The 23,913-nt window shown below is 41.5% G+C and overlaps 1 protein-coding gene and 1 pseudogene across 1 annotated transcript in view; both read right to left on the bottom strand.

Moving 5' to 3' along the window:
* The window catches only part of ldlrad3 (low density lipoprotein receptor class A domain containing 3), a 93,192-nt gene that overhangs the window by 15,335 nt on the left and 53,944 nt on the right, over positions 1-23,913 (bottom strand). The window lies entirely within an intron of this gene.
* Positions 3,257-4,400, bottom strand: LOC147258476 (uncharacterized; annotated as a pseudogene).

Here is a 23,913-nt window from a genome sequence, read left to right as displayed (position 1 = left end):
TAGTGGTACAGTACTTCGAGAGCCGTTTTCTTTTGTGAGGTGGTATTTGATTTAAAAAAAATTTGATCATATCATATTTTGGTCATATCTCTCCTCAAATGTTCAGAAAGTGGCCTGCTATGAAGCATTCTCTCCAATTTTAACATTCTCATTGATGCCTCACTATTAGATTTAGGACACGCAAACATAACCATTGTGTGATTGGGTTTGTGCATAAAAACTGTTTGATTTTACATACAATTCGAGTTAACTGGTAAAGTTTGTTCAAAATACACATTCACACATGCAAACCCTCCATACTGACATTCGTTGTGTATTGAACGGAAAACATAAAACCTGCATTCAATATGAAAACAAAAATAAAAATCATTCCCTTAGATAGAAACAAGGCTGGAACCTGACCAATTTGTAGCCACTCAGCCATATATATCCACCAATTTTGGCCTTTCACAGATGAACCCCTTATACAGCAGATGAGGGAAGATAGAAATGAAAAATGGGAAAGTAACACAGTGGGAAATGATTCTAAGGTATATTTGTAAATAATTTTGGATGTTGGTACAAAGACAGACTATGAATATCACTTTTTTATATTAGCGTGTGTCACAGGGAGACAGCAAGAGCTGCTGCAACAAAGATGTGTCACCCATCATTGTATTATAAACATGTTGAAGGCTTCAACTGAGTTGCACAAGTGGGAGTTTCAGTTATTTTTTAAGAAACCCTAGAAATCCTTTCATGTCAGCAGTGTTGGGGAGGGCAGGCTATTTTAAAATGAAAGGGAGGAAGGAGGAGAGTGAGAGGTTGGTCAGGATCACTGAGGCTTTCAATACAGGCCCATCCCACTAAACCTGAAGGGTACGGTCACCATGGCAACTATTCTTTAGGGCCGAAAGGTGAGTAGAGGCTAGCCTGACAGTGGACAAAAAAAATAACTCAAATGTGCCAGCTGCATTCGCAAAAACCCTGGATGTGATGGAAATGACTGATAAGATGGAAGACTGAGATCCTGTTGAGGGTGAGCGTGCATGTCTAGGGATGGGGTCTGCAGGCTTAAAACTCTTCTCTTTAGGAGGGTCAGTAGACCAATATAAACTCTGGCCTGCAGCAATGCAGAAACTGTAAGCAGGATGACACGCCGGAGTCACACACATCCAACAGCCTTGATGAGAAGCTGGCTGACTCTCTGGGAAATACTAATGTAGAAAACTTTCAAACCGAAATAGCACTTGTCAGTGTTTCCCCTCCCATAACATTAGGGTTATATCTTATATGATCTGATTTATGTGCACCTTGTTTCATTTTAGCTTAGTGTGAGTCTCTACTGCCTTTTGTGATGTTTATATATCATTACTCCCTCGGTGTTACTCCCTGATTGAGGGCATGGATAGGAAAGGGAGAGGAGCTACAGAATCAGAGTACAAACTCAAATACCCCATGCAGCGAGGGCTGTGGACAAAGACCAGAATTTTTTTTTAGCACACTCAGAATAGATAGCCATCAGACAGTCTGAAAACAAACTGAATACGCTGTCCCTCTCAGGATCCCTGCCTAAAATCTTTGAATACCCTTAAATACCCTTTAACACTGTACCTGTATCCTGGAGGCAAGGATAGAACATATGGGATTGCGCCTACAATCAGTCAATTACACCACACAAACTGTTACCATCATTCATGTGAAGTCTAAGTACAACACTTCTTTCCATCTCAACGGGTCTCTAATGTAATGTAGATTTATTAGAAACTGGACACAAAGTCAGCTGAAAAGTAAATGGTGCTGGAGGCAATCGGCCCAAAAACTATGTGGAAAGATAGAGTGTTTGATGCAAAGGAGGATAAGGCTGATTTGATCAGCAAATGATGCTGTTACAAAGTTATCTTGAGAGAGACCATTATTTTAGAGGCAGACAGGAGAGGCAAAAGACTATTTAAAAGTAAACTCAATTACAGGGAGTCTAGCAGCAGCAGCATCAGCAGGCTGTTAGTAGTCTAGTCTAATAATAAGCAAAGCAGTGAAGACTGCCAGCACCTCCGTCTTATCAATGACAATCGTTTCCTCCATTCCTTTGTCTCTCTCACAGACTGTAGATAAAGGCACCATCATCATCAGCTAACACTTTGCAAAGATGTATTCCTCTATCCTTCATCCTAACGCTAACATTAGTCATGACGGTGGCACAACACTACCAGCATTGTGATATCAAAAAAGCTTCTTTTAAACATTTATTTACACGAAGGTAGTTTATAATTTTTTGGTCCAAATTCAAACAATCTTTGTTGGAAATTGTGAGCTTGTGTATAAAGTGCTCTAAAGTGGGAATAAAAATCAAATGAGTGCTTTCTATATTGTTTTGGGTAAATTTATGTCACCATGTAACTGAATTTGTCAAAGGTGTAGCAGCGCCTGTTCCTTTCCAAAATACAGTGGATCAAGGTATGCTAAGCACTGAAAAGAGTGATGGATAACACTGCATTTTGATTGTGTGAGACTGCTAACATACATTAGCATACATGAAACTGTCCTCTATTTTCTGTACCTTCACACAATTTCAACAATCCCTATGGAGCGCCGCTGGAGTGGTGTGTTATGTCGGCTACCACAGAAGTTTGCGTCTTGATGGGTTCCCCTGATTAAAAGCCAATGGAATTTTTTCTCATTGGATTTTGAATTTTCTTATGGAAATGGGGCCCTGTGCCAAACAAATGTTTGTTGCTCACACATTTTGTCCAGAAAGCTATAATTAGACGGGTCACAGCCCACAGTGCTCCGCTTACTACTGGCACCACTGCTGCCCTTACTCCCCACATCTGCTCCAGCTCCTCTGTCAGCCCTTTGTATTCATCAAGCTTCTAGTGTTCCTTCTTCTTCATGTTGCTGTCGCTCTGGATAGCAACATCTATCACCCATATCTTTTCTGTAGTTTTTCCATCAACACGTTGTCAAGTTCACAAAATTTGTTTTTACCATTACCATTATGTCAGTCTTGATGTGGAAGTCCCACAGGATCTTAGCTTAGCCATTCTCCACCACTTTAGGAGGGGTCCTCCATTCTGAAATTGGGACTTCCAGCCAACAGTTACTGCAGATGTTACTATACACTATGCCAGCCCCTTGTTTATGGTGCTCCACATACATTCTTCCTGCCTACATCCTACGGCCTGCTGCTATGTGCTTCACTGTCTCAGGGACATCTTTGAACAGCCTGTACCTGGGGTCCAGTGTGGTATGGTAAACCCTGGCCTCTATCGTTCTCCTACCAAGCGCCCACTCTTGTGCTGTCATGAGAAGTGCTTCTGTGCTGTCGGTCAGTCGAGCCACCTAAAGCAGATGGTAAGATTTCATACAGACCATGCAGGGGCTTGTGCATCTCCCTCCATGATGGGTCATCCTCCTCCCCTGCATTGTCGGATTTCTGCTGCTGCCTGAGGTATTCCCTTAGCAGTTCATCTTTGGAAGCCACCTTCCTGATGTATTCCTGGATCTTGGTTGTTTCATTCTGGACAATGGCTCTGACGCTCCCCAGTCCTCGACCTACTTCGCTCTGCATACTGTACAGTCTCAGGGTGCTGGACTTGGGGTGAAATACTCCATGCACTGTGAGGAGCTCCCTTGTCATGATATCAGTGTCCTCAATCTCATCCTTTGGTCAACTTTTTGTACCAGTGGGGTATCTGATGACTGGCAGGATGTACATATTGATGGCTGGGACGTCGTTCTTCCCATTGAGCTGACTTCTCATTTGCTTGTGGGATCCCAAGGTACGAGTAGCTGTACTTCGAATCCCTTGGGTATCCCTTCAGGCAGGTAGCCACAGCTGTGAGTCTTTGCCTGTCAGTCTCCAGCGCCTTAGATATGGACAGTTTATTGTACTTCCTGGGTATCCCTTTCTGCCCCACACCTTTCTGTATCTGTGAGAGCTGACGAACATCTCTTCATGCTGCCTTGATCTTGGCCTCTAGCCACCTTCTCCGTGGGGGTAATTTTTCAATTAGCTGTGGTAACTGGCTTCACGGTGGCCAGGTCTCTAGCTTGGTCATATTATTCATTCTCAGGTCAGTCATATTTGAGTTCAGGGTTGGTGTCATTTGGGCTTGGCAAGTCTCGGAGTGTGGGGGTGATGATGATGACACATCCCTATAAATGTATGTAGAACGTGTTGTAATAGTATATATATATATATATATATATATATATATATATATATATATATATATATATATATATACACACACACACACACACACACCCCTAATCAGTGCATGCAGCTATGCTAGTATGTCTTTAAGTATTGAGAAAGGCCATCTTGGACGGCCAGCTCAAGGCTTATCTCTTAAAGGAACAGTGAGCAGTGACTCTTCGCCCCCTCACCAAAGACCCACTTCATCCTGGCAGGCCATGCTATGATAAGCTATGATAAGTCTGAGCTCAGAGAGGAGAGGGGGAGTCAGACAACAATCTGGCTTCAGATCAAGTGGAATACATCCTGCAAACACACTCATCGGTACACAGTTGTAAATACACACGTGGTATTAGAGTATGCACACACTTAAGTATGGACCCATAAGAAAAGCCCATCTGTCCTTTACAGATTCACACAGACACAAACACACTCAAAATATCAGTTAGCACATACAAAGCCAGTTCTCCGTCTGCCTGTGTAAGGCCCTATTCTGGTTGGGAAATAGAGCAAGACCCCAGATGCCCAGTCCACCATCTAATCCCCTCTCCTTCAACAATGGGCCTGGTCTGGCTGGCGGACGTGCAAGGTGCCCTGCGTCTTTTATCAAAGTTGAAGAAAAGAAGAACACACTCCACTGAGGAGAGTCTGTGTCTCTGGCTCATCTCTTTCTTCTGCTACAGTGGAATCAGTGGCTTCTGTCCGCAGATACGCAGCACAGCATGCTTGAACATATTTTTTTCAAATGTGACAGTTAGGGTTAAGGAATCATGGATAGATTAGGGATCAGTCCCCAAGGGGATGTTGGTACATGGAGGTCAAAGATAAGGCTGGTCCCAGCCTGTCTTCTGAGATAACACTTTGAAGTTACATATAGGAGGGCAAGGTGGCAGATGATCTATGAATAGGCCTGGTCATGCACATTGTACAATCTCAACAAACATGAGGAGCCGTGCTGAAAACAATCACAGCAGAAATCTGGCTTTACTCCCCAGTAGAGATGCTAAGTATGTCACCATCTCCGTGTGGTCTTTTGAATACACCCTAGCTATCATTGCATCCCAGTCTTTCTCTTCTCTCTCCCATTTGCATCTTCTTGTACATCAAATGATGCGCACACCTAGAAATAGCAGAGAGACATCTTCTTGAAGACCAGAAACACTGAGCAGGGATGTTGGATAAAATGCAGGGATGTGGTGATCATTCCCCACCTTTCCTCCTGGCTATAGATTACATCACTGCTTCATTAACAAGAAGGGAACCAAAGAAACTCCTTTTGACGCTGGGGGAAAGGGCTTTTCATACAACACAGCCAATTAGGATCAATGCTTCTCAAATCAATTATGAATGGACTATACAGTGAATGTATACACTGGAGCTTTGTGGCTTATAGGCTAAATTGAAGTCAGATGGGGCCCAATGTGTATTTAACCTTTATTAGGAGACGGCGGCTTTTTTCTGTCTATGCCCATGACGCACAGCCTTCTTGCTCATTCCTGCCCTTACACTCTCATTTCCCCAGTGCCCGGGGTTTTCGGCCGATTCTTTTTTGTTTGATTGCTAAAAGCTCAATGAACGTTTGTTTTGTTTTTAGCTCCCTGATGTCTTTCTTTCTCAGCAGGAGCCTCTTTTAATGGGTCAGTAAGCCACATTAATGGGTTCCTCAAGTCAATATCATATGTATCGAAGAGCCCCACCCTCTTTCCCTGGCAGAGGACGGTACAAAAAAAAAAATCCTCTCTCCCACACAACCACAGATGAGGTAGACCACACATCAAGCTGTGAAACACAGCGCAGCTCAGTCAATTTGTTTGCCCAACTGCTCTTCTCTTACATATTATTACTCCAATAATAATGCCGCTTCCAGCGAAGCATCATCTGTGGCTGCTTGGTACTCACATGAGAAAAAGTAACCATGCGAACCAGACGCTTTGTGTGTTGACTGACAACAAATACGAGGCATACAAGCAACTATAGAACATAAATTAACACACAATGAGTGAGCAACCTCCTGCACCCCATACCTCTGTCCAATCACCTCAATCTATACACCACTTAAAAAAATCCTTACAGCACGGAGCACAAATGAGAGATTGCTCTCCTTATCTACCATCTTGCTTTACCTGAGAAGGGATTTTAATTGTCTACAGCTATATTAATGTACTGTTTATCATTCTATATTTGAAAACTGTTAATTACAATTTTCATGTTATTATTTCTCTGTATCATGTATAGCACTTAAGAACGGTGCTGCATAAATAAATGTTTACTTATTTACTTACTTACATTCAGCTGTTGAGGTATTGAGAACAGGAAGATCAGACCCTTCCTGACCCAACAGACCACACAGATTCTGGTTCAGGCTCTTGTCATCTCACGCATTGACTACTGCAACTCTCTTCTGGTAGGCCTCCCTGCATGCTCATTCAAGCTTCTGCAGATGATCCAGAATGCAGCAGCACATCTGGTCTTCAACCAGCCCAAAAGGCCACATGTCACTCCGCTGCTGGTTTCTCTTCACTGGCTTCCAGTGGCAGCCAGGATCAAATTCAAGGCACTTCTCTTGGCTTACAAAACAATCACAAGAACGGCTCCAGCCTACCTGGAATCCCTGATCCAGGTCTACTCTCCTTCTCGCCCACTACGCTCTGCATGCGAAAGACGCCTGGTGCTTCCAGCCCAAGACTGCTCCAAATCCCTAGCCAGACTCTTCTCTTCTGTTGTTCCCAAATGGTGGAACGAACTACCCAACTCTGTGCGTTCTGCTGAGTCCCTTTCTACTTTCAAGAGACAATTGAAGACTCAATTGTTCAGAGAGCACCGAGGCACTGAACCTGACTCTGCTCCTCTTTGTCCTGTGGGGTAGAATAAGTCAGAGGGTCCAAGACCCAGCACTTAGTGATTATGTAGCACTAACTGTGTTGTGTGATGTTGTATGTCTGTCCAAAAAAAAAAAAAAAAGGGGAGGGGGGGCGACACTTCTTCTGCCACTAGATGGCAGTACCTGTGACAAAATCACAACTGAAGCACTTTTGCGCTTCCTATGGACTTTTCCTTAATTAAGTCTAAATTCTTGCTTGTGTTGTACGTCGCTTTGGACAAAAGTGTCTGCTAAATGAAATTGTTGTAGAATTGTAGAGAACAGCTCATATTGTAGATTGCAGGGAAGAAAAGGGACTGGTGTCAACAACTTGTGAAAATCCAACTAAATAAATGCATGTAGGCAAGCCAAATATGTGTTATGATGCTTGAGGGATTTGACCTCTTGGTGGTGCTAAATTAAAAGTATCCCCAGATAATTGAGATAAATCCAAATGGAAAATATGAATCAAGTGTTATGAAATCCACTGGCAGTTCAGTGACCGCACAAGGGAAAGCTTAAGTGAGGAGCTAAACAAAAAGTATGGCCACAATTCTTTTGAGATGAAAGAGAATTTAGATTATTGAATAAATACATGAATACAGTTCTCTAAGGGATGAATAACATAGCTTTTCTGTCCTGAATTCAAAATAACCAGCATTTTCAAAGTTATAAAATACTGACACATCCCGCTGTAGAAATTGAAATGTAAAAAAAAAAAAACAACTAAAAAATGAATGAAAATCACAGTTCCAAATTTTGAAGATGTTTCTATGAATATCAACACGACTAAAAGTTTTCTTAGCAGACTGGCAGAGCTGGATGCTGCTTTGAGAAACAATTCTGGCAACTACAAAGTACCACTCGATAGCTGTCACTCAGGAACAAACACACTTGGTCTGAACATCCACAGTTATTGTGCATGGTTGCCAAGGAAATCATCACTAGCAGTGTTTCACAATTAGAAGATTATATAAATGCACATTAGCAAACATGAGGGGCTTTTACAGACAGCAAGAGTTGAACTTTGACATCATAACAAATCCTGAATAGCAGATAAATCTAATAAAGGATGTTCACTTTCCAAAGAACTACGCAGCTACACTGTGGGTGGCAATACATCTTATTTCAATATTTGGAACTAAGTTTTCTTCCTAACATTTGAAATCTTGTGTTTTGAAGAAGCAAAAATGTCTTAGAATGTGATCTTCACCAAGTCTCATTGCAGTTTCCTGTTGACTACGAGGCTGGCTTTGGAGCCCACACACCCAGATGACAGAGCAATGCAAGAATCTCTCATGGAAGGACGACCTTTCACTTTACTCTGGTATTTCCTTGACAAAGTCATTCTGTTCATTATCCTGTGGTATAAGATCGATCTGAAATGTGGAAAAAAAAATGGAGACCCAGTCATGAAGCATATTATCACAATACATCCCTTTTCTAGATTTATAACTTAATTTGTAATACTTGCAAGGTTGATTTGCACATCAAACACAGCCCATCAAATTGTTGGAACATAGCAAATAATAATAGGTATGGCGTATTTTTTTGTTTTCCTTGTCAAATGTTATCCTGAAGCAGTCATTCACAAAATTCCCTTCCAGTGCAGATATCTGGGCTTCAAAATTACAGCAGCAATGCTTTTTACAATTATGATTTTGTCAGAGCTGGCTTTCAGAGCCTTATTCTGAAAAATTCTGACCAGAAGAAAAGTGCCTTTGTTAGTAGCTCAAGCAAATACTAAAGAAACAAACAAAAAAGAGAGCCACCTCTCATTTATGCTGTAATGTTATATTTACACAACTTAATCCCCCCTCTACATTTTTATTGTCACCTTACCTCCTAATACTAGCCTGATCTCCTTACTCATTTTTTAAAATGGACTCTTAAGTTGTCTTCAAACATGTATCACTCTATTATTAAAGCTGCTGAGCTAGCAGGATCCAAAAGCTTCAATTTTTTTAGGAGTGTTGAGTCATACTCTAATTAATGTGGACATGGAACGTATACACGACAATTCTATGGCCAATCAGAATGTCGATGCATGCCTCTGACATGCGAATGACATTTGCATCTTTCATCCGAGGAGAATATTTCCTCTTCCCTTGTTCTTGATAGTTGACACTGTAAAGGCTTCATTAAAATTCACACTTAATAATATGTTTTTGTTACGTGTTGTTATTTGAGAATATTTAGCCCTCCAAATATAACCTTCACAGTTATAGCTGCAGTACTGTGAACGAGAGTATGTGGATTGTATGGGATGACGCATGTGAGAGTTTGTTAACTGACATTTTTGGGCAGTTAAGATGTTGTTGGTTTGACACCAGAGGTGGCAAGCCGTAGAACAGCTGTAGTCACTGAGTGATTGTGAGGCTAAGTTTAAATTCTCCTGTGGAGCATCTAGAGTGGAGCCTTCTCCTTTGTTGAGGGCAAGACAGCACACAAGAAGAAGAGAGCTGCTCATTCACAATTTCCTCACAATAAAGTCGCTCCAAAGTGTGCGATCTTGTTCTATTTTACTGTTGAGTTTTACACTTTCTAGACTCTACAGGCTGAAATACTGAAATAGTCCTGACTATAATTTGGCGTTCACAAGCAAGACCAACCATGTAGTCAAGTGGTGATTACAGTGGCTTCATATGCTTTGGGATGCGAGTTCACAGCCGGGTGATGGGGCTGACTTGAGTTATAACCTTGTAATCCTTTGCACGCATCACCACACAATACCTCCCTCAGCCTACATCACAATATTAATAATTCAATTCATCAGACTCCAAAAGATGATTGGCCATGCGAGCATCTTCCTGTGCAGTTAATGCCATCAGAGACTTTTACTTATGTTGGTGGTGAAGACAGAAAGGTAGGGGAGCTGTTTTCTGTTTTAGGAGGAGCGACCTGTTGTCTCCTGTAGGTCGCAGGGCTGGGACTTAGTTGGTTTTGACCAGTGTCCTCACCGGTTTACTGCAAAGACAATCTGTTGCTCAGCTGCTCCCCTGAGCACTGCATAGCACCTCCAGCTCAGGCACCAGCAGGGGGCAGCTCAATGGTGTTTCGTAGCCCATACCGTCATCCTTGTTCATCAAATTCTGGGGTTGTTTTATAGAAATATTGTTATCTATTGAATAAAAAGTAATGGATATTTTGATAGCTGGCAGTGTGTTTCTTTCAGCCTCCGCAAATGCCCAGGGTAAACATGTTTATTTAAAGTAGGGATGCACCGATTGCCCGGTCAGTTAACAGCCGGTTTTCAGTGTGCCTGGTCTGACCAGTAACTGTCTGGTAATTTGATTAATACATCATTACTGGTCTGTTGGCCCATATTTATACGGGCCCATCATCTTTGCGCATCTTCTTCATCATGAATGATGAGAAACAATGTGGTAATATATAAATAATTGTTCTTTCCAAATTTTTCAGAGCCAAATAAAAGTGTTACTTTTTCAATTTGTCCTATTTTACATGTGGTTTTAAATATGTATAATGTGAATATCATACAAACATTTTTGTATACAGATAATATCTACTGTATATTGGTGAATATCGGCTATCAGCAAAATCAGTCATGAATATCAGTATATCATATATTGCCATTAAATCCAATTTCGTGCATCCTTACTTTAGAGTAGTATGTTATATTACTATAAAAATCAACATCCAGTTCATTAACAGGGAAAACATGTGGGTAAAACTCAGCTTTCTGCTGAATAAAACACGAATTAAGTCAGTGTCGTACAGTTCTGCAATGTGTTTTTATGAACAAATAATTTGTCTCTCACCATCAACATCTAAACACTTGCAGTTGTACAGCAGCTCACAAACAACAGATTTGGACACACATTTGTCCTGTAGACACAGCTTCTTGCTTTTTCCACATTCAATCCACCAAACAAAGCTTCTTAAGAGAGAGACCAAAGGTGAATCACACTGCATAAATCTCTTTCTATTGTTCACTCTCTCTCTCTCTCTCTCTCTCTCTCTCTGGTTCCCTTCATCTCCATCCAGAGGCTCTCTCAATCTCATGCCTTTTTTTACGTGCCTCTGGCATATGAGTGTCCATATGGCGCTATCACACAATGAGGAATAAGAGAAAGAACAGAGGGCTGACAGAGGGAATAAAAGGATAAGGGGGTGTTAGACCAGATGATTTAAAAACACAGGAACAGCAAGGTTATTGTCATCTCAAGCTTTGGGATTCAGCCTTGCCCACTGGAACAACACAACAAAAACTGTCAGAGGACACAAGCAGAGAACAGCGATGAGAGGAGAAAGCCTACAATGAGAGCGAACCAAACATCGGGTCACGAAGAGGGAAAATGAGCGTGTCCACAGTCTGATACAGTAGGTGGCGGTATGCACCTACAGTAGTTGGTTTGCCATCTGCTAATGCACCCAAAGAAGAAGCCACCACTTGAATCATCAACTAGACACTCGCTTATGTTGCGGCTAATGTAGTCAGCTATTGGCAGTTCCAATGCAAGTAGACAATGGAGACCATTTTATTATGGTTGTTTTCTTTTTTTTTTTAGGTGCCACCAGCAACTGGCTTGCCTTTCTGGTTCAATATCTACCTTACAGGTTGTGGACAAAATGAGTCAGTAGTTTCGGAGGATATGGGAGGCATTGAGGAACGCTTTTCTAACTCTATTTGCTGACTGCCACTTGTCCGTAAGGTCGATGTTGTCTTTTTTTTCCTAACCATGGTCGCTTACACATTTAAGTAACTGAGTACACATGAACTATTCTGAGATCATCTTTTCAAGCAAACCATGCCTGAAAGTACGGTGCACTTGGATTCCCACTATCCAAGTGAACTGGACTTTGGTGTCAAGTGTGCTCTGATCCGGGACCCATGCCCCTAATTTGAAAACATCCTTGTTTCTCCTCTCTACTATGATCATTCACTCTCCAGTTCCCCGTGTTGTTTTGTAACTTTCTCCCTTCTTTTGTCTGTGCTGCTTTGTTTCAAGACTTAATTTCACTCGTCCATATCGCTGGCTTTGTCGTCTCCAGCTCTCCAGAGTTTCTCTCTGTTCTGCTTTTACAGTTCCTTTGCTTCCTGCGCTTGTCTCTCAGGGCTCTACCTGCTTCCCCTCCTTAGCAGGTTCTCTCTCACGCTCTCTTTCTCTCACTCTCTCCACCCATGACTTCTTCCTCCATCGTGCTGTTTCCCGATTCTTTGTCCCCATTCCTTGATTCCCCATCTTTGTGCACAATGACTCCAGAGGCATTTTATCTTTTTTCTCAATGGCTTTGTCACTTTCCTTAATCCCTCATCTCCATCAGCTTTTCTCTCGCTCCCTATCTATCACTCTTTCGCCCATGCTTTCTTTCCTTATTTCGCTCCACTGTATTTCACACTCACACTTTCTTTTTTACCCTACTCACCCGCCTCCACTGTCCACTCACATTTCTGTCTCTCACAATCTCTGACATGCAATCCCTCTTTTTTCTCTCTGGGGCACTTTTCAATGTGTTTCCTTTACATCTCCCTTCTTGTTGCATTTCCCTGACGGATACAAAAACACCAGTAAATAATGGCAACTGCAAAACACACATTTGCATTCTATCACACATCACACATTTAGGATTGCCCCGTTTCTTTTGTCTGTCCCCCCCCCCCCCCCCCCCAACTGATAAATGTTAACATAGTTAAATGTATACTTACAGTTCTTGCATAGAGCAGACATGAACCTAGCCTGTTATGGTGAGCACTGGCAGACTCTTCATGCTAACCAAATACATATTTTGGGGCATCTACTGTACGTGTTTACCCCTAATAGCATCACACTATTTTAGTCCAGTGCAAATTACATAGATGCAAATGTGTTAATGCGGTTTCTTTATAAGAATTAATACCAGATTAGTTACTCTCAGGCAACCAATAAATATGGAAAGGCATTGCAATATTCATGGAAGATGTGTTAAATGATCCAAACCCCAAATAATCCTTAACAATCTGACAGTCTCTCAGAGGGATTTTTGCATTTTCTGGCTGAAAGGAAAGGTATTTAGGGAGCCAAATCTTTTTTATAAGATGCAACAGAGCACCTGATGCCAGTGCTGATTACTTCCATTTCATATTCATATTTTAGCTATTGTTACTTGCATTAGTACACCAGATTTTCGGCCCTGAAAACTGATGAAAAAACCTTGAATAAAACACTGATTTATTAATGCAGATTAAGGGACTCCTATGTATAGATGGAAGCATTAGACAGGCCTACAGAAAAGATAATATCCTTCAAAAAAAAGTCTGCAGAAAATAAATTGAGCTCTAGGCATATAACAATCTCTAAAAGGAACTGTGTCTAAATTTCTCCAACATTCATCAAAGCTCTCTGAGAGAATTACATCACATTTAGTGCACCTCTTCATTCCGGTTTGATAATTTTCTCATTTTTAACTTCAAAATGCAAAAGCAGCATTTTTTTCTCGTCGCTTGGCCCACATAAGAGCCAACAGAGTGTCTCAAACTTATGGGAACATTCATAACAGAAATCAAAAACGTGATTAAACTTTCCTTTTTAAGTTCTTTTTGTGCCAGCTAGGCTTAAGGACGTCATTAATAATCTCTCAACTGTTCCAAAGAAGTAGTTAAATTATCTGTTGCCATTTTACAGCTATTGAAGACTTAAGTAGGGTGACTAATGAGCAGTCGATATCTAGTATCAGTGCAGTCTGAACACCTCTAGGTATTTCTTTAATGTGTCAAGACAGATAATGGCACTATGGAGTTTTCACAATGCAAGAAAGCAGGCAGTGTGAAAAGAGAGATGGTACAGTACAGGACTAAAATGATTTAGACTGAGCATGGAAAGAAAAGGCTTAGCGAGCCCATTGAAGCTCAGGGTGATCCCCCCCTCCTTCCAGCTGTAAGACAACTACTGAGTGTTTACTGAGGGACCAGAGATGTTTAGGTCTTTCAAGCCAAGTGTCCGCGTAGCTGGAAATGTTGCAGGGTGAACACACGCTGATGCAAATGTGATGCTCGCAGCAGCAAAAATCAGTGAGATAATGAGCTTGTTTTGGGTTTTGCAGTTTATGGTGTCAATTAAATGACACTGACAGTTACTACAATACAGCTGCATTCGCCAAAGACTCATCCTCTATCGAAGTAGATAGATGGTGCAGAGGAGATTCTGCATCGAACACCATTACACCCACACATGTTTTCACCCACATACAAGAACACATGCAAACAAAGTACACACAACTCAAAGTTCAACCCTAACCCAAAGAAACAGTGGAGCTTTTGTTCGGAGTAAAATTCCTCTACCAGTCTGTGGGTGCAGGTCGTCACTTGACCACCATCACCATGGTGACTGAATGAGGATAGGTTGAGGAGGGGAAGGTTGTTAATTTACAGGAACTTGAACGGTGACGGCTGACTAGTCCCGATTCAAGGATGGGGATGATTCATGCAGACACTGGCCCCACGACACCCCTGTGTGGCCATAACCAATGGCAACAAGGACCCTAAATAACAGTGGCTGTGAAAGGATTGACACTTAGCCTTGGTGAATGGGAGAAGGGGGGAGGGGATGGCGAGAAAGGAGAGCTGGAACAAGTGCAGCTCTGTACACTCATATTAAACACAGACAAAAACCAGCATATTGGAGAAGGACGTACACAACAGATGGATGCACCAACATAGTCTGTTACTTCCACATGAACTAAAACACAAGAACAGAAATGTTGTCGCTGCTTCACATTATAGCCAGACCTTTCAAATTCAAATGCTTACTGTACTATTTTCATGAAGGAAACCAGAGTCCCCCCCCCCCCACACTCACACACACACACACACACACACACTCACACACACACACACACACACCAACCCAGACAGCAGAATGTTGCAAGCAGCAACTGTTTGGACTTTCTCTCTTGCTGACCAGCAGCCAAGAGCCCATCAACACTGATTTGTGGACATGCTTTAGGTTAGCAAACCCTGAAACCTGAAACTTTTCCAGATTTCAAATTCATGGGCAGCAGTGACATGTGCAACCTCCCCTATTTGTGCCTGTCAAGTGTGCGTTGGCTCTGATAAACTGGCACTATTACATTCCACTCCTACACCTCCGTCTGCTGCCATTATATTCCCCTACGCCATTTCACGCTCCCTCCCACATCTTTCACTCTCTGCCAGCTCTTGGAGTGCTACTGACGAAGGGCACGAACAGACCATCGCAGCCTCACACACTCCTCTAGCACAAAAATTGCACATGGATTAACTTGTCATTTTAATCTATAGCACCAATATTGTTTGGACCCAAAGTCTGGCAGCAATCAATGTGGGAGGAAGTGGCCGTGTGAGAAGCTATTAGCTAGCTAAAAGGATACCAATAGTGAGTGGAGACTGAGGGGCTTTTAATCACTCTGACATCCTTTGTTCTTTCTATATATCAGACTGACACGATATTAAAGTCTAGTTTACCGGCTACGCTAATGGAGAGACCAGAGTTACTGCTGGATGTCAGCAGACAGTCAGTGTATATACAACCTTATTTGAATTACTGGTGTTTATTAGCTCTCTAAATGGCTGGGCTGCAAAGTCAGGTTATTGAATACGGAATGCTTATGCAAAGGAGCAGATGCAGTGCGAGTTGATCTTTGGAGAGGTTCTTACACTGTCTTAGTAGGATATAACAAATACAAAGCTGCAGATTACTCTCTGTGGGAGGGGAGCATTCCTTGAGTTTCTTAGAGGAAGTTTCAGACACAAACCAGAAGGGTTTAAATCCTTATTGTACTACGTGGTGGAATGCAGAGAGTTTGTGAAAAGGCAGCCATGGTGGCAGTGACGAGGGCTCATGGGGATATTAATGTTACAGTTAAACAGACATCACTACAATATGTCCAATTCCCTTGACAAGTACTGTGAAAACAACTTATTCTCGCTTCGAGGCTCATCAAAATGTACAAAAGGAACTGACAAGTTTAATTATACATAGTCATGTTCTCCAAGTCCTGCTGTCTTTTTTTGCATATCTCAGACTATGTTTACTGGGTGGCCTAATTTTCATCAAACCAATCATGGTCCAGAATGATGTCAGCTGCCAATGTTTTGACAGTATACTCGTGTTGCAGACTAATGTATCCCAGTAGCCTTCCTGCAGGCCCAACTGTATGAAACTATTGAAGAAAAACGTCTTTCTTGGACCACAGGGTACAGCAAATGTTGAACAAGATACAATGTTTTCTGAGGGACTGTCTGTTTTTATAGGAATCCAGACATTACTAAGTGCACACGATAAACATAGATGATGAGCTTATGTTCAGGTATTATCACCATAGTTTGGAGCAGATTCAATTCACAATGCAATCAGGGCTGGATCATATCAACATAAGAATTTTCCATATTATAAATATAGTGTTGTTATATGGGGGCGGCGTGGCTCAGAGGAAGAGTGGCCATCTAGCAACCAAAGGGTTGCTGGTTCAATCCTCACTTCCCCCGGAGACCATACTGAAGTATCCCTGAGCAAGATCCTGAACCCCTGATTGCTCTTGATGGCCCTGCCTGCGATGGAGTGGCGACCTGTCCAGGGTGAACCCTGCCTCTCGCCAAATGTTAGCTGGGTTAGGCTCCAGCCCCCCCGGTCCTGAACAGATAAGTGGTATAGAAAATGGATGAATGGATGGGTGTTGATACATATTTGCACAGCTTACATGCTTTATGTAAATTTACAGAAGAGCAAATATTTTTGCATAACTTCTTATGTTAATTCAGTGAGTTTTTGTGTAAGCATTTTTACTTGAATTTAAAAAATTTCAATCAATCTTTTAGAAAACTTAACTTGAATCTATTAGCATCTGATGGAGGTCAAGATTTTTTCCTAAATAATATTTGTGTGTGCACAGCTCTCGTCACTGTATGCTGGTGTGAACTGTGGCCAAAGAAAATGTTATTTTTCAGTGCTATTTTCTTACCCCAATTCCATGAAATATAATGATACAATCAGAAGCTATATCAATTGCTTAACCCTAAAACACTAACATTGGGTATATTTTACCCAATATAATACTCCTGTTAAAATACCGTTGTCATCAAATATATCTCAGTACAACACTGTATGCCAAATTGAAGTACTCTTCTTTAATTTCCCAATATACAATGTCTCATAAAATGAAAAAAAGGTACCATGGGGGACCATATAAAAAGGCTCCAAAATCACTGAAAAATCAGGTGATCCTTAATGAGAAATTAAAAAAAAAATAACGGAGCTTGGAACTGGTTCATGAAAATCTCATGGCAAAAATTGTGCGGGTGAAAATCAACCGCCATGAGTGTTCTCATCTTAAATTCTGCAATTGACTATTATTCTTAATTGCAATTTCTTTGTTTTTTCAACACGAGACTAATGCACTTCTTGAGACTATATATATGGTTTATACTTGTTAATATGAGGCTAAGATAATTAAAGATCCTTGGCACGATGAATTCTTTTGAATTAACCTCCCTCAAATACAACCGTGGTAAATGCAAAGGTGTAATCCTAAAAAAAAGGTATAAAATTGATAAATTCAAAACTAAACCATCACTATGGGAATAACGACATTGATTCATGATACGTTAAAACAAAGAATCTTGATTATTATGTGAAATGATTCCAACCAAACATACTACACCCATCCTCTTCGTAGTGAAGCAGTGCGTAGACAAAGGTACTGTAATCATTCGGGTGTCATTTTTTTTTTCATTGTGAGACTCATACAAGATACCCTTGAACAGAAAGAAAATAATGATTTTCTTTACAAATTCATTGTAATTCAAATCACATGTAAATGGTTTGTTATCTATTAAACAATGTAAATGCATTCCCAGGTGTCCTGAATGCCAAATTTTCTTAACTGTGTGGCCGATGAAATTGATGTACTGCTTCTCTTCAAAGAGGAGGAGTATTTGATGTTGTCATGCTTTCAAAGCCTTTGAAATACAAGCTGCACACTCATTATGACTTTAAATATGTATTACCTTTTCTTTTTCCCATCATCACAGAAATTACAATAAAAGAAGTCTAGGGAATACACAGCAGTGGGGGCATACAGTTTTCTTGTACATGGAAAGCAGATTTACATCATGACATTTCATGTAGGACTGAAGAGCTAGAGTTACACATTTGTAGTTTTTTACAGTACAATCCAAAGTTTTGGGGGTCACTGACTTCTTTGTATCACTGACCCTGACCGCAACATGTGAAGTTTGATTATTGTCACATTCCCACACAGGCAACGAGCCCAATGGGATTCCCAACCACTGTTTAAAACCGTGCTCACCATTTTTATACAAGATCCCTGAACTTGTCAGGGCCATTCTCTTCAGAATGCTGCCTCTGGTGCTAAGTTTTTTGGAATTAAATATGCAGAATCTGTGATTTTACATAAGTGTGTATCAGACTGTTTGTGCACATGCTTCCTTGGATATGCCGAGTTGCTCTTTTTCTCAGCACATCTGCTGAAGTCCTGTGTGCCCCGCAGCCACGTTTCATCAACAATTCGTTGCTGGGGCAAACCGTACTCTATCACTGCACTCCCTATTCCTGTCCTATAAGCAGACTGGAAGAGCAAAGAGAAGCTCAGCTTTGCAAAACTAGCTTTCATGTCATTTCTATTTCCAGAGTTACACTGCTCAGCCTCGGGGCTCGACTTGAGATGGATGCCGTGCTCATCCTCTCTGGTTTATCGCTACCCCTCACTCGCTTCTAAATCCCTGCCTTTCTCTGCCAAATCACCTGTCTCTCTTTGCTTACCTCCATCTTCTTGCCCATTGCTATTCATTGCTACCCGTAACTCACTTTCTGGTTCTCTTTATTATATCTATGTGGTGCATTTTCCATTTCTTTATCTCTCTTATCCATTACAGTCGCCCAATCCCACTCCTTTTACCTCATGGTTCTATGATCGCACCACTGCTTTTATGGGAGATTGCATATTGTTACATTGCACTGTTTGCCACTTTACTACCTCCTTGCTATTTCAAAAATCAATTAACCATCAAATAAAACAATACACAGCAAAGGCAGCTCTATGTCGCTCTGTCAAATTGTTTAAAATCTCTGATGGGAAATAAAAATACTGGAGGCATGAAAAAATTCAGGAGGAGGGAGCAGAACATCTAACTGTCTGAAGCCTCCAGGGCAAGATAACCAAACACTGGTCCAGAAATGATGTGACGATCTGTCTGCAGACACAGTGGGCTGCTCTATCACCAGACTACTCAAACAGAAGAGCCAAATGTGGAGACACTGAAGCAAGTGATAATTAATGTGTGGATTCAGAGTCAGACAGTGGTAGAAGCACAGGAGGAAAATTGTGGAAGGACATGCTGCACTCAGGTGGCTTGGAGCGGATATTGTATGCCTTATCTGTCACCCGCAGGTCTGTGCTTATTAAAGAGGAGTGGCGAAGTCAGAGCAGCAGCATATAAGGGGTGTCTGTGAGTGTGTGCGCGTTTTTTGTTTGTGTCTGGTGTGTGTGTGTGTGTATATGTTTATGTGTGTGCGTGCGTGCACGCCCGTGTACGCTGGAAATCAATCCAGAGAGTGTAAGTGCAGTAAGTAGAAGCACAAATGGTGATGGTAAAAAAAACTTTAACAGAAATAAGCAACAACAGAGTACAAATATTGCAGCGTGGATGTACGCCACCATGATGTCCGCCTGTCACAGGTATCTCAACCTTTGACCACTAGCAATGTTTTCAGCTTATCCTTGAGACCCAGTAGATGTTAGTACTAATGGTCGACCGATCGATCGGCCGGTCGATTAAATCGGCCGATTTTTGCTATTTTTTAGTAAATCGGCATCGGCCGATTATTTAATTTGGTCGCGCCGATTTTCAGTCAGGCACATCTGCAGGCAGCTATTTACGACCCAGCGCAGCGCTGTTCATTCAGAACCAGAGGGCCAACAGGTAAGGCTTCAATTCTTATATTCCAATGTCCTAAAGTCATATATTTGCTCTCATTATAAGTTGTAATCTGTTGCTTCATTTAGCGAAAGTAAAAACAAATAGCATTTTCTGCTCAAAATGAAACGTAGCTAGCAACGTTTCATTTTGAGCAGAAAATGCTATCATAGCTGTCAAGTCTCCCGTTTTGGCCGGGAAACTGCCGTATTTCACCCCTCTTTCCCGCCCTCCTCCCGTATTAGTATTTTCCCGTAAATCTCCCGTATTATTAAAAATAAAAACATTCTAGTGCCTCTCCAAACTGAATTCCGTCACTAGCCTTGCGAGAATTACCACCAGCAGTAGCCAGGGCGGAGTATCTAGTCCGCGGTCCGTGTAATGAACAGAAACATTGCCTCGGTCGCCGCCCGCCCCCTCATTATAATGAATAAAGCCCCCCCCAAACAACGCACATTATAAGAAGTAGCAGGTCGTGCGCCGTGCGTCCCCCCCCCCGGTCGGCATCGGAAAATTTCCCTTATTTTCTCGACCAAAACTTGACTTTAACGCGTTAATTTGTTTAATTAGAAAGAAAGCATGAAAACGCTTTACTTTAGTTTTTATTTCGTGTCGTATTTCCGAGTAATGTCACTGTGTAACAGCGAGGCAGCGAGGGTCTCTCTCTCTCTCTCTCTCTCTCTCACTCACTCACTCACTCACTCACTCACTCACACACACACACACACACACACACACACACACACACACACACACACACAAGTGTTGTGCGTCCTCTTATTAGTATGATATTTTAGCATGCCAATTAAGGACAATACGATAGCATATCGGCCCTAAAAATCGGCCCAAAAAAATCTGCAGCTCATATAGGCCATCGGCTGACTCTGACTTCTAAATATCGGTATCGGCATCGGCTTTAGAAAAACCCATATCGGTCGACCTCTAGTTAGTACTATATTTGACGAAATTCCCTCAAGGCGTTCCAGAGATATCGCATGAGTGAGGAATAACAGTGACGACCAAAGTCTTTTCAGTTCTTTCTTGACTCCCAGTGAACATCTGTGCCAAATTTCATGAGATGAATTCCGAGGCATCGTTGAGACATCCTGTTCACAAGAATGGGACGTGCATATGAAACAACCAAAAACATGATGCCGCTCCTTCCAACCACCACACAACACTGAGCTTAAAAATGTATCCTTTGCGTCAATAATAAGTTATAAGTTATAGTTAATAATAAGTTTTCAGCGGCGCCATACGGTGATGAACATGTAGGTCATACGTGTGTGATACATACAATTGCTACTGTAACATATGTGCTGGCATGGAAATATAACACCTCCTCCAACCAAACTTTGGCAAGAAAGAGGTTCACATTTCTGTGGGAGCTGAATTAGTAAACATGTTTATATACAGTGCAGGAAAGCTGAACATTTTTCACAATAAGGCTGAGATAAAACTTGCTCCTCTATCACTAGATACCTGAAAACATTTCAGAGATGGAGGCAGTGCGAGAAGCCTCTCAGTGAACCACAGCAGACCTTTTAATAAATCGCTTTTTGGATGAACAATTTCTTGTTGTAGGAAATGGGCAAAAATAAATGTACAGAGGGCCACCAATATAATGTGTCCTGCGGCATGTCTTCTATCTTCACAAAGTAAATGCTGAAGCAATGAACATTTCGTGTAAATAAATGAGAATGAATTCCGGATGGAAAAAAACTTCAAAGGAAAATAACTACTGTGTAATCATTACTGTACACTTTGTAGATATTGATTGTTAATTGAAGCAAAAGCTTCAACACAGTGTCCAGCATTTGTTGTGAAGGCTGTCTTCAGAGATGTAATGCTTTATGACGCCCCAAGGACATGCAGTTACATTCTGCTAGCCCGTGCTGGTGCTGCTATTGTTCACTTGTCTACAAGGAAATGGAGTGCAGCGGACACAGATAGCAATCAATATTTCTGCATCACTTTACAGTTCTATTCAGTGTTCTGTGGCTCGTCACTGGGTTGTGGGATAAGATGATTTCTCTCTGGCTTTCTCCTCACACACACACACACACACACACACACACACACACACACACACACACATAAACACAGGTAGAAAGAATACAAAAATGAGTGAATCAGCCTTCACTAATTGGGCAAACTTATAAAAGGAACTGACAAGCACATTAATTCTAGATTTGCATTGGAATACATTAGTGTGGGGGGGGGGGGGGGGTGGGGGCATGGCTAAGAGGTAGAGTGGCCATCTAGCAACTGAAGAGTCGCTGGTTCGACCATGTCCAAGTATCCTTGAACAAAATACTGAGCCCTTAATTGCTCCTCATGGCCCTGCAACGGTCCGGCGACCTGTCCAGGGTGAACACTGCTCCGCCTTTCGCCCAATGTCAGCTGGGATAGGCCTACCCCCCCAATGGATAAGCAGTATAGAAAAATGGATGGATACATTACTGGGCCAAATAATATGTGAAGGGATTATTCTCACATGGAATCAGGATTGATGGGAATTTTGTCAGATCAGATTGATTTTTCATAGCCAAGGAAGAACTGAACAAGGCTTCTCAGTGTTTTCAGAAAATAAATAAAGCCTTGCCAGGATGTACTACCCTCAGCAAAGCTCCTCCCTTGTTTATCAGACGTGTTTTGCCTCTTGTGTTTCCATCAAATCTCTGCTGATGTTGCTTATCACTGTGCAAGCAGTAAAATTACTGTCTTGTGTGCCATCGATGCTGACGGGTTATCACTGAAACCTATCATACCTATGTTCAGTTTTGTTATTCCTGACAGGCTACTTTTCCTGGTGGAATAAATCATCGGAACAGCAGCACCTCCACAGAAAAATAGTGATATATGTGACTAAAAGTGGCTGCCAATTCAAGGAGCCATACATGAAAGAATAAAAAATATGGACAGCGGTGATGTTTAGTTTGTGTACAAGTCGAGGCAGGATTGCTGGAAGAAGGCGTGTCAACTTGCCTTGGAAGTTCAGCTGAGTGTTGACAGAAGTTGACTCTTGAGAAGAAGAAATATAACAACTGTTACAACACAGAGTCAACACATGATAGAAATCCTGTCTTTTCCTCAAATTACTAATGATACCATGGTGTTTTACTGTAAGTTAATGAAGTACAGTAAGGAATGCATCTCCAAGTCTAATTTGATCCAGTTTAATGGAATAGCTAAATACTGTATCTACAAGCCTCCACCTGTTCTCAAATCTGCTGCAAGGTTTACTGCCAATATTTCAGGCAATTGCAGCCTGCTGAAATTAAACACCAACACATTTTTTAAAGCAAAACTGGTTCACATTAGTGTTTTTGTACTCTTTTTCTGCAGGCCTTTTAAGTGTGGGGGGGGGGGGTGGACAAGGCAAATGAACCATTTCAGTCCTTTCTGTTTCATGCAGTGTGATTTGTCACCGAAAGTTATATACAGTATAATTTTCACATGTACACCACTTCAAAAGTATTCTTTTTGATTTTAGAGATAAACAGACATGACATATTGATTAATCATCTCTTTTGGTAAATATAGTCCATCTGGAGTTTGTAACGAAAAAGATGGTTTGTTACAAGGCAGCTTTTTCTGTACACTGTCTACTTCTCTTCAGGCAATAGGTTGTTTTTTTTTTTTTTATGTTTACACATCATATACCAGTCTTGACAGTTGGAACAGTATACTGTATCTCTGCGTGGACTGCTGGTACAACAGCATCAGTCACAGTGTCGAAGTAATTTTAAGATGAATGATATTTGTACACAGAACATACTTTATGTAAGTCCACTGTGACTGTCATATTTCTGTAATTTGTTGCTAAATTATTATTGTCTTGCAGGCATATTTCCTCACAACTAATATTTCACGTAAGTCCTGCTACTAAATTAGCCTCCATGAAGCATATCCTAAAAACTCCAGAGCACAAACAGACAGCATGCCAATGCCACCGAT

Source organism: Aulostomus chinensis, chromosome 7 (assembly GCF_037954235.1).
Source record: "Aulostomus chinensis isolate RoL2024-O1b breed Wild chromosome 7, RoL_Achi_v1.0, whole genome shotgun sequence".
Lineage (NCBI taxonomy): Eukaryota > Metazoa > Chordata > Actinopteri > Syngnathiformes > Aulostomidae > Aulostomus > Aulostomus chinensis.
Note: the sequence above shows the minus strand (reverse complement) of the source record. Positions and strands in the feature narration are given on the sequence as shown.